This window comes from Nerophis ophidion, linkage group LG23, assembly GCF_033978795.1.
Source record: "Nerophis ophidion isolate RoL-2023_Sa linkage group LG23, RoL_Noph_v1.0, whole genome shotgun sequence".
Lineage (NCBI taxonomy): Eukaryota > Metazoa > Chordata > Actinopteri > Syngnathiformes > Syngnathidae > Nerophis > Nerophis ophidion.
In genome coordinates this window covers 16,312,955-16,324,347 of record NC_084633.1, presented here as the reverse complement: position 1 = coordinate 16,324,347, position 11,393 = coordinate 16,312,955, and positions in this window count along the sequence as shown.

Below are 11,393 nucleotides of genomic sequence, written 5' to 3'. Positions count from 1 at the left end.
ATACACACACATATATAAATATATATATATATATATATATATATATATATATATATATATATATATATATATATATATAAACATATATAGGTATATATAAATGTGTGCGTATATATGTATGTATATATACATACATATATATGTATACATACATACATATATACATACACACATATATATACATATATACATACATATATACATATATACAGTATATATATAAATACATATATATATAAACACCCACTCACACACACACACACACATATATGTGTATAAAGATACAAATATGCATACGTACATAAGTATGTTTATATACAAACCCCGTTTCCATATGAGTTGGGAAATTGTTTTAAATGTAATTATAAACGAAATACAAAAATTTGCAAATCCTTTTCAACCCATATTTAGTTGAATGCACTACAAAGACAAGATATTTGATCTTCAAACTCATAAAAGTTTAATTTTTTTTTTGCAAATAATAATTAACTTAGAATTTCATGAATGCGTACCTAAGTAGTTGGGAAAGGGCATGCTCACCACTGTGTTACATCACCTTTTCTTTTAACAACACTCAATAAACGTTTGGGAACTGAGGAAACTAATTGTTGAAGCTTTGAAAGTGGAATTCTTTCCCATTCTTGTTTTATGTAGAGCTTCAGTCGTTCAACAGCTGTCGTATTTTACGCTTCATAATGCGCCACACATTTTCGATGGGAGACAGGTCTGGACTGCAGGCGGGCCAGGAAAGTACCCGCACTCTTTTTTTACGAAGCCACGCTGTTGAAACACATGCTGAATATGGCTTGGCATTGTCTTGCGGAAATAAGCCTGGGCGTCAATGAAAAAGATGGCGCTTGGATGACAACATATGTTGTTCCAAAACCTGTATGTACCTTTTAGCATTAATGGTACCTTCACAGATGTGTAAGTTACCCATGCCTTGGGCACTGATGCACCCCCATACTATCACAGATGCTGGCTTTTGAACTTTGCGCCGATAACAGTCTGGATGGTTCGCTTCCCCTTCGGTCCGGATGACACGATGTCGAATATTTCCAAAAACAATTTGAAATGTGGACTCGTCAGACCACAGAACACTTTTCCACTTTGCATCAGTCCATCTTCAATGATCTCGGGCCCAGAAAAGTCGGCGGTGTTTCTGGATGTTGTTGATGAATGGCTTTTGCTTTGCATAGTAGAGCTTTGACTTGCACTTACAGATGTATGGACAAACTGTATTTAGTGACAGTGGTTTTCTGAAATGTTCCTGAGCCCTATGTGGTGATATCCTTGGGAGATTAATGTCGGTTTTTGATACATTGCCGTTCGAGGGATTGAAGGTCACGGTCATTCAATTTTGGTTTCTGGCCATGCCGCTTACGTGCAGTGATTTCTCCAGATTCTCTGAACCTTTTGATGATATTATGGACCGTAGATGTGAAAATCCCTAAATTTCTTGCAATTGCACTTTGAGAAATGTTGTTCTTAAACTGTTTGACTATTTGCTCACACAGTTGTGGACAAAGGGGTGTACCTCGCCCCATCCTTTCTTGTGAAAGACTGAGCATTTTTAGTTAAGCTGTTTTTATACCCAATCATGGCACCCACCTGTTCCCAATTAGCCTGCACACCTGTGGGATGTTCCAAATAAGTGTTTGATGAGCATTCCTAAACTATATCAGTATTTAATGCCACCTTTTCCAACTTCTTCGTCATGTGTGGCTGGCATCAAACTCTAAAGTTAATGATTATATGCAAAAAAAAAAAAAATGTTTAGCAGTTTGAACATCAAATATGTTGTCTTTGTAGCATATTCAACTGAATATGGGTTGAAAAGGATTTGCAGATCATTGTATTTCTTTTATATTTACATCTAACACAATTTCCCAACTCATATGGAAACGGGGTTTGTACATACACACATACATATACACACACAATATATATACACCTATAAACATATTTATAGGTATATATATGTGTGTGTATATGTATGTGTGTATGTGAATCTACATACATGCATATATATCTTTATATATGTATATATACATGCATACATGCATACACACACACACACACACACACACACACACACACACACACATATATATATATATATATATATATATATATATATATATATATATATATATATATATATATATATATATATGTGTGTGTGCTTCACGGTGGCAGAGGGGTTAGTGCGTCTGCCTCACAATACGAAGTTCCTGCAGTCCTGGGTTCAAATCCAGGCTCGGGATCTTTCTGTGTGGAGTTTGCATGTTCTCCCCGTGAATGCGTGGGTTCCCTCCGGGTACTCCGGCTTCCTCCTACCTCCAAAAACATGCACCTGGGGATAGGTTGATTGGCAACACTAAATTGGCCCTAGTGTGTGAATGTGAGTGTGAATGTTGTCTGTCTATCTGTGTTGGCCCTGCGATGAGGTGGCGACTTGTCCAGGGTGTACCCTGCCTTCCGCCCGATTGTAGCTGAGATTGGCGCCAGCGCCCCCCGCGACACCGAAAGGGAATAAGCGGTAGAAAATGGATGGATGGATGGATGGATGTGTGTGTGTGTGTGTGTGTGTACGTATGTATGCATGTATATATACATATATAAAGATATATATGCATGTATGTAGATTCACATACACACATACATATACACACACATATATATATATATATATATATATATATATATATATATATATGTGTGTGTGTGTATGTATGTATACATGTATATATACATATATAAAGATATATATGCATGTATGTAGATTCACATACACACATACATATACATACATATTTTTGAATTATTTTCAACATTTTTTTGAGTGGGGCCCTTTTGGATTCCTAAGAATTGTGGTGGGATTTTTTTAAATACATTTTTAACTATCATTGCTCAGAAAATAATAATGAATCAAAATCAATGTTGTTATGAATTATTGACATATTTTAGGCTCCAATTACTTCCAATAAAATATTCCCCATTTAATTTTGGGGGGTGGGGGGGGGGGGGGGTAAAATATTGCATATTTTATGTTTTTGCCATAAAAAACAGGGGTTTCTTTAACAACAAGGGCATAAAACTGTCAGGTTCAAACAGAAATTAAGCGCTTGTAAGTAAAATAAAAATAATTTTTTTATTTAAAAATAAATATATATATATATTTGAATTATTTTCAACATTTTTTTGAGTGGGGCCCTTTTGGATTCTAAGAATTGTGGTGGGATTTTTTTAAATTAATTTTTAAATATCATTCAATCAATCAATCAATCAATCAATGTTTACTTATATAGCCCTAAATCACTAGTGTCTCAAAGGGCTGCACAAACCACAACACAAACCACTACGACATCCTCATTGCTCAGAAAATAATAATGAATCAAAATCCATTTTGTTACGAATTATTGACATATTTTAGCCTCCAATTACTTCCAATAAAATATTCCCCTTTTAATTTTGGGGGGGTAAAATATTGCATATTTTATGTTTTAACCATAAAAAACATCTACATCAAAAACATCAAGTTAAAGCAACTTGAGGGTTCCAGGTTCGATCCCCGCTTCCGCCATCCTATTCACTGCAGTTGCACTTTACCCACCTGCTCCCAGTGTCACCCACACTGGTTTAAATGTAACTTATATATTGGGTTTCACTATGTAAAGCGCTTTGAGTCACTAGAGAAAAAGCGCTATATAAATACAATATTATTTAAATTTTTTATTTTTTTTATTTTTAGCATTTTTATGATTGAGATCCTTCAGAGACCAACGTTGAGGTTTAAACATACATACATATCAATCAATCAATCAATGTTTACTTATATAGCCCTAAATCACTAGTGTCTCAAAGGGCTGCACAAACCACTACGACATCCTCGGTAGGCCCACATAAGGGCAAGGAAAACTCACACCCAGTGGGACGTCGGTGACAATGATGACTATGAGAACCTTGGAGAGGAAGAAAGCAATGGATGTCGAGCGGGTCTAACATGATACTGTGAGAGTTCAATCCATAATGGATCCAACACAGTCGCGAGAGTCCAGTCCAAAGCGGATCCACCACAGCAGCGAGAGTCCCGTTCACAGGGGAGCCAGCAGGAAACCATCCCAAGCGGGGGCGGATCAGCAGCGCAGAGATGCCCCCAGCCGATACACAGGCAAGCAGTACATGGCCACCGGATCGGACCGGACCCCCTCTACAAGGGAGAGTGGGACATAGGAGAAAAAGAAAAGAAACGGCAGATCAACTGGTCTAAAAAGGGAGTATGTATGTATGTATGTATATATGTACATATATACATACATGTATACACACACACATATATATATATATATATATATATATATATATATATATATATATATATATATATATATATGTATATATGTAATTGTATTGGTTTTGAAACTGAAAAATATCAAAATAGCCCCAGCATGCTTTGATTTGTCAGTGTGTGGCCCATTAGTGGAAAAAGTTTGGACATCCCCGTCTTACTCCATAGGCCAAGAGTAGCTTTTGTAACCTGTAATCTGTTTTAAAAATATTTTATTACGACTTATAAAGCACATAATACATTATGAGAATCAAAATTGACACAACCATAAAGATATATATACAAACTGATGTACACTATTATTAAGTAACCCTTCCATCCATTCATTTTCTACCGCTTGTCCCTTTTTGGGCTCGCGCCTGAGTGCTATGGTTGTTTGTAGTATATTATATTGTGTTGTGTTGCCTTTCATACAATATATATTATCCATATGTTTGTTTTTCTTTTTTTATGGTGCATGCTAAAACTGAGCAGCGGTGTGGGGAACGAGCACCAATTCATTCATTTCATAGCTTTTAAAAATAGGCGACAAGTCTTTTGAGTTATGAAATCGGCCTTTATTTATTTATTTTTTTTATCTCTGTGTAATGGTACAATGCACATCAACGGACATAAAAATGCAAAAGTGCCCGATTGTAGCCATAGGTTAAGTTCCATCTGGCTGGTTGATGGTGTGGGCAACAAAGTCCATTAAAAACAAAACAAACAAACGTACATAAAAACCAGACACTGGCATCGATGACACCCAACTCTACATGCCCCTAAAGCTGACCAACACGCCAGACTGTAGTCAGTTGGAAGCGTGTCTTAATGAAATTAAACAATGGATGTCCACTAACTTTTTTTAACTTAACGCCAAAAAAACGGAAATGCTGATTATCGGTCCTGCTAGACACCGACCTCTATTTAATAATACAACTTTAACATTTGACAACCAAATAATAAAACAAGGTGACTCGGTAAAAAAATCTGGGTATTATCTTCGACCCAACTCTCTCCTTTGAGTCACACATTAAAAGCGTTACTATAACGGCCTTCTTTCATCTCCGTAATATCGCTAAAATTCGCTCCATTTTGTCCACTAAAGACGCCGAGATCATTATCCATGCGTTTGTTACGTCTCGTCTCGATTACTGTAACGTATTATTTTCGGGTCTCCCCATGTCTAGCATTAAAAGATTACAGTTGGTACAAAATGCGGCTGCTAGACTTTTGACAAGAACAAGAAAGTTTGATCACATTACGCCTGTACTGGCTCACCTGCACTGGCTTCCTGTGCACTTAAGATGTGACTTTAAGGTTTTACTAATTACGTATAAAATACTACACGGTCTAGCTCCATCCTATCTTGCCGATTGTATTGTACCGTATGTCCCGGCAAGAAATCTGCGTTCAAAAGACTCCGGCTTATTAGTGATTCCTAGAGCCCAAAAAAAGTCTGCGGGCTATAGAGCGTTTCCGTTCGGGCTCCAGTACTCTGGAATGCCCTCCCGGTAACAGTTTGAGATGCTACCTCAGTAGAAGCATTTAAGTCTCACCTTAAAACTCATCTGTATACTCTAGCCTTTAAATAGACTCCCTTTTTAGACCAGTTGATCTGCCGCTTCTTTCCTTTCTCCTATGTCCCCCCCCCTGGAGGGGGTCTGGTCCGATGACCATGGGTGAAGGACTGGCTGTCCAGAGTCGAGACCCAGGATGGTCCGCTCGTCGGGACCCAGGATGGACCGCTCGCCTGTATCGATTGGGGACATCTCTACGTTGCTGATCTGCCTCCGCTTGAGATGGTTTCCTATGGACGGGACTGTCGCTGCTGTCTTGGATCCGCTTGAACTGAACTCTCGCGGCTGTGTTGGAGCCACTATGGATTGAACTTTCACAGTATCATGTTAGACCCGCTCGACATCCATTGCTTTCGGTCCCCTAGAGGGGGCGGGGGGTTGCCCACATCTGAGGTCCTCTCCAAGGTTTCTCATAGTCAGCATTGTCACTGGCGTCCCACTGGATGTGAATTCTCCCTGCCCACTGGGTGTGAGTTTTCCTTGCCCTTTTGTGGGTTCTTCCGAGGATGTTGTAGTCGTAATGATTTGTGCAGTCCTTTGAGACATTTGTGATTTGGGGCTATATAAATAAACATTGATTGATTGATTGATCGTACATTAATAAACAGTACAATAAAATACACGGACCCAGATACAAACAATAAGATGGTGAGCCACACATAATAGTCCAATACTGCATTACCTCAGTTTAAGAGCGATATGGATAAAAACAACCAGGATTGCGTTAGCATGTATGAAAAAATGTGCAAAAATTAAATTGCACATACAGTTCTAACTTATTTCTTGAAAACTACACAAAAAGATGACGGGGAGAAGACGCTGTCAAAGTGCATCTTCCACAAAACGGCACATCCTAAAGTGAATGTCAGAAGGCGTCCTGAAGATGATGTGTAAAACATCATCCGTGCAACATTTTGACCAAAGAACCACCATTACATGTTATCTAGACCAGTGGTCCCCAACCACCGGGCCGCAGAATTTTTTTAAATTAATTTTTATTAAAAAAAAAAAAAAAAAAAAATTAAATCAACATAAAAACACAATATACACTTACAATTAGTGCACCAACCACAAAAACCTCCCTTTTTCATGACAAAGGAAAAAAAAAAGAAGAAAAAAAATATATATATATTTTTTCAATTCTTCTGTGGCCCGGTACCAATCGGGCCACGGCCCGGTACCAGGCAGCAGAAAAATCTTTAATTCATTTTTATAACAAAAAAAAAAAAATATATATATATATATTTTTTTTTAATTAAATCAACATAAAAAACACAATATACACTTACAATTAGTGCACCAACCACAAAAACCTCCCTTTTTCATGACAAAAACGTCCCTTTTTCATGACAAAGGAAAAAAAAAGAAGAAAAAAAATATATATATATATTTTTGATTTTTCTGCGGCCCGGTACCAGGCAGCAGAAAAATCTTTAATTCATTTTTATAACAAAAAAATATATATATATATATTTTTTTTAATTAAATCAACATAAAAAACACAATATACACTTACAATTAGTGCACCAACCACAAAAACCTCCCTTTTTCATGACAAAAACGTCCCTTTTTCATGACAAAAACGTCCCTTTTTCATGACAAAGGAAAAAAAAAGAAGAAAAAAAAAGATATATATTTTTTTTTAATTCTTCTGCGGCCCGGTACCAATCGGCAGCAGAAAAATCTTTAATTCATTTTTATAACAAAAAAATATATATATATATATTTTTTTTTAATTAAATCAACATAAAAACACAATATACACTTACAATTAGTGCACCAACCACAAAAACCTCCCTTTTTCATGACAAAGGAAAAAAAAAGAAGAAAAAAAAAATATATATTTTTTTTTAATTCTTCTGCGGCCCGGTACCAGGCAGCAGAAAAATCTTTAATTCATTTTTATAACAAAAAAAAAATATATATAAATATATATTTTATTAAATCAACATAAAAAACACAAGATACACTTACAATTAGTGCACCAACCACAAAAACCTCCCTTTTTCATGACAAAAACGTCCCTTTTTCATGCCAAAGAAAAAAAAAAGAAAAAAAAGGACACCCCACCTCCCCCCCACCCGGGCCGCGGGAAAAATTATTAAGCGTTGACCGGTCCGCGGATACAAAAAGGTTGGGGACCACTGATCTAGACCAGAAGAAAGTCTTTTAAATGTAGACAAACATGCATACAATACAATATCAATCAATCAATCAATAAATCAAAGTTTATTTATACAGCCCTTAATCAAAAGTATCTCAAAGAGCTGCACAAGTGGCTGTTTCATCCTTTTAACAACACTCAGTAAACGTTTGGGAACTTAAAAGACCACACATTTTCAATGGGAGACAGGTCGGGACTACAGGCGGGCCAGTCCAGTACCCGCACTTGTTTACTATGAAGCCACACTGTTGTAACACATGGCTTGGCATTGTCTTGCTGAAATAAGCAGGGGCGTCCATGATAACTTTGCTTGGATGGCAACATATGTTGCTCCAAAACCTGTATAAATGGTGTCTTCACAGATGTGTAAGTTACCCATGCCTTGGGCACTAATACACCCCCATACCATCACAGATGCTGGCTTTTCAACTTTGCGCCTATAACAGGGGTGTCAAACTCAAATACAGAGTGGGCCAAAATTTTAAACGGAACAAAGCCGCGGGCCAAGGTTGAACAAATTAACCTTTTAATAGGGACCCAAACAAGTTTTGCATTAAATATTCAACAAGCAAGGCTTATATAACTTTAGTGACATGCAAATTCCAGTTTTAAACAATAATAATAATAATTAAAAAAATATCAATGGCATATCAAATAAAATTTAAATACAAATGTTATGCCTTTTTTTCTATTTGCAATCTTCTGAGGTAAATATCAATTTTTTTCCACAGGCTAATAATACATTTGAAAATAAAATAACAATAATGAATGAACCAAACATTCAAGCCTTGAAGTAGCAAGAGAAAAGGCATGTATAAAACGTTAATTATTGGTCAGTTTGCTGGAAGTTTCCCGGAAGAGTTAGTGCTGCAAGGGGTTCTGGGTATTTGTTCTGTTGTGTTACGGTGCGGATGTTCACCCGAAATGTGTTTGTCATTCTTGTTTGGTGTGGGTTCACTGTGTGGCGCATATTTGTAACAGTGCTAAAGTTGTTTATACGGCCACCCTCAGTGTGACCTATATGGCTGTTGACCAAGTATGCCTTGCATTCACTTGTGCGTGCGTGTGTGTAAAAGCCACAAATATTATGTGACACGCTGTTAGTATGGAGGAAAAGCGGACGTGACGACAGGTTGTAGAGAACGCTAAAGGCAGTGCCTTAAATGCACGCCTCCAATATAGTTGTCCAGGTGGAAATCAGTAGAAATTCGGAAGAATGGTTGCCCCGGGAGAGTTTCGGGAGGGGCACTGAACTTCAGGAGTCTACCGGGAAAATTAGGAGGGTTGGCAAGTATGAGTATTAGCGGTGAATGCGGTGTTACAGCGGCACCGACGCTGTATAACACCGGCGGGCCACAGTTTGACACCCATGGCCTAGAACAATCCGGATGGTTCTTTTCCTCTTTGGTCCAGAGGACACAACGTCCACATTTTCTAAAAACAATTTAAAATGTGGACTCGTCAGACCACAGAACACTTTCCCACTTTGCATCGGTCCATCTTAGATGAGCTCGGGCCCAGTGAAACCGGCGGCGTTTCTGGGTGTTGTTGATAAAAGGCTTTCGCTTTGCATGGTAGAGTTTTAACTTGCACTTACGAACTCGTGACGACCTGTCACTTCTGTTTGCTTCCTTGTTTTTGTATTCACTACCTGTCAGTGCTCTTACTTTGTTGTTTTTCCCGTTTGTTCCGCTGAGCACTGTTTTTCCTCACTTGCCGTTGATTGGCAGCCCGTCCACACCTGCTGCCAATCAACATATTTCTACTTATGTTTTCACTCGAGCATTCCTCAGTGCTCGATGATAAAACCTTCCATCCATCCATTTTCTACCCCTCATTCCCTTTCGGGGTCGCGGGGGGCACTGGCGCCTATCTCAGCTACAATCGGGCGGAAGGCGGGGTACACCCTGGAACCTATGTTGGGAAAATTTATGCAAGACTGCTTTGTATTTTTTGTTTTTGATGAGATTTAAAGCCATCTTACCTGCTCTCAGCTCTCCTGGTTCTCGCATCACTGGGGTAACAAAACGGCAGCAATGCGGTTTCCTAACAGAACTGTAGTTATCGACAGTGGTTTTCTGAAGTGTTCCTGAGCTCATGTGGTGATATCCTTTACACGCTGATGTCGCTTTTTGGTGCAGTACCACCTGAGGGACTGAAAGTCACAGGCATTCAGTGTTGGTTTTCAGCCTTGCCGCTTAAGTGCAGTGATTTCTCCAGATTCTCTGAACCTTTTGATGATATTATGGACCGTAGATGGCGAAATCCCTGAATTCCTCGCAATAGCTGGTTGGGAGATGTTGTTCTTAAACAATTTGCTCACGCATTTGTTCACAAAGTGGTGACCCTCTCTCCGTCCTTGTTTGTGAATGACTGAGCATTTCCTGGAAGCTGTTTTTTATACCCAATCCTGGCACCCACCTGTTCCCAACGAGCCTGTTCATCTGTGGGGGACGTTCCAAATAAATGTTTGATTTGATACTTTTATTAGTAGATTGCACAGTACAGTACATATTCCGTACAATTGACCACGAAATGGTAACACCCCAATAAGTTTTTCAACTTGTTTAAGTTGGGGTCCACGTTAATCAATTCATGGTAAATGATGAGCATTCCTCAACGTTCTCAGTCTTTTTTGCCACTTGTGCCAGCTTTTTCGAGACATGCTGCAGGCATCGAATTCCAAATGAGTTAACATTTGCCCAAAAAAACAACATTTTCTAGTTGGAAGGTTAAGTATCTAGTTTTTGCTGCCTATTTAATTGAATATCGGTTGAAAAAGGATTTCCAAATCATTGTATTCTGTTTTTATTTACACAACGTACCAACTTTTACTGGTTGGGGTTTTGTAGTATAGAATGGTAAGGATAGGTCTCACACATACATAAACTACTAATTAAAAATACTGGTAAGTAAGATTGATGGGATCTCATGCTTTTGCACTTCCGAGATGTACTAAAATAACTTCAAAGCTCTACAAATTTTACAATTGCACGACTATTTCCTTTTGCAAAACTCTTAAGTTTCTATTGTGCTCTTTTTTCATTCATTTCCTTCACATCAGATAGAACATTTCTCATAAACTACGGCCTTAAAAAACACTTCAGTCACGAACCACAACAATCATTCACCACACAGGCAGATGTTCATGTAGCATTTTTAATTAATTACACATTTTGAATTTAGACTCGATCCGCGCTAATGGGACTTTTTTCCTGGTAACCATGGTCGAGTTGCTTGGAAACAAACAAAAAAAACTGTTTTTTACCCTCTCATTGCTATAAAGGGACATGTGACAGAAGGAAGTGCTTTAATGTCG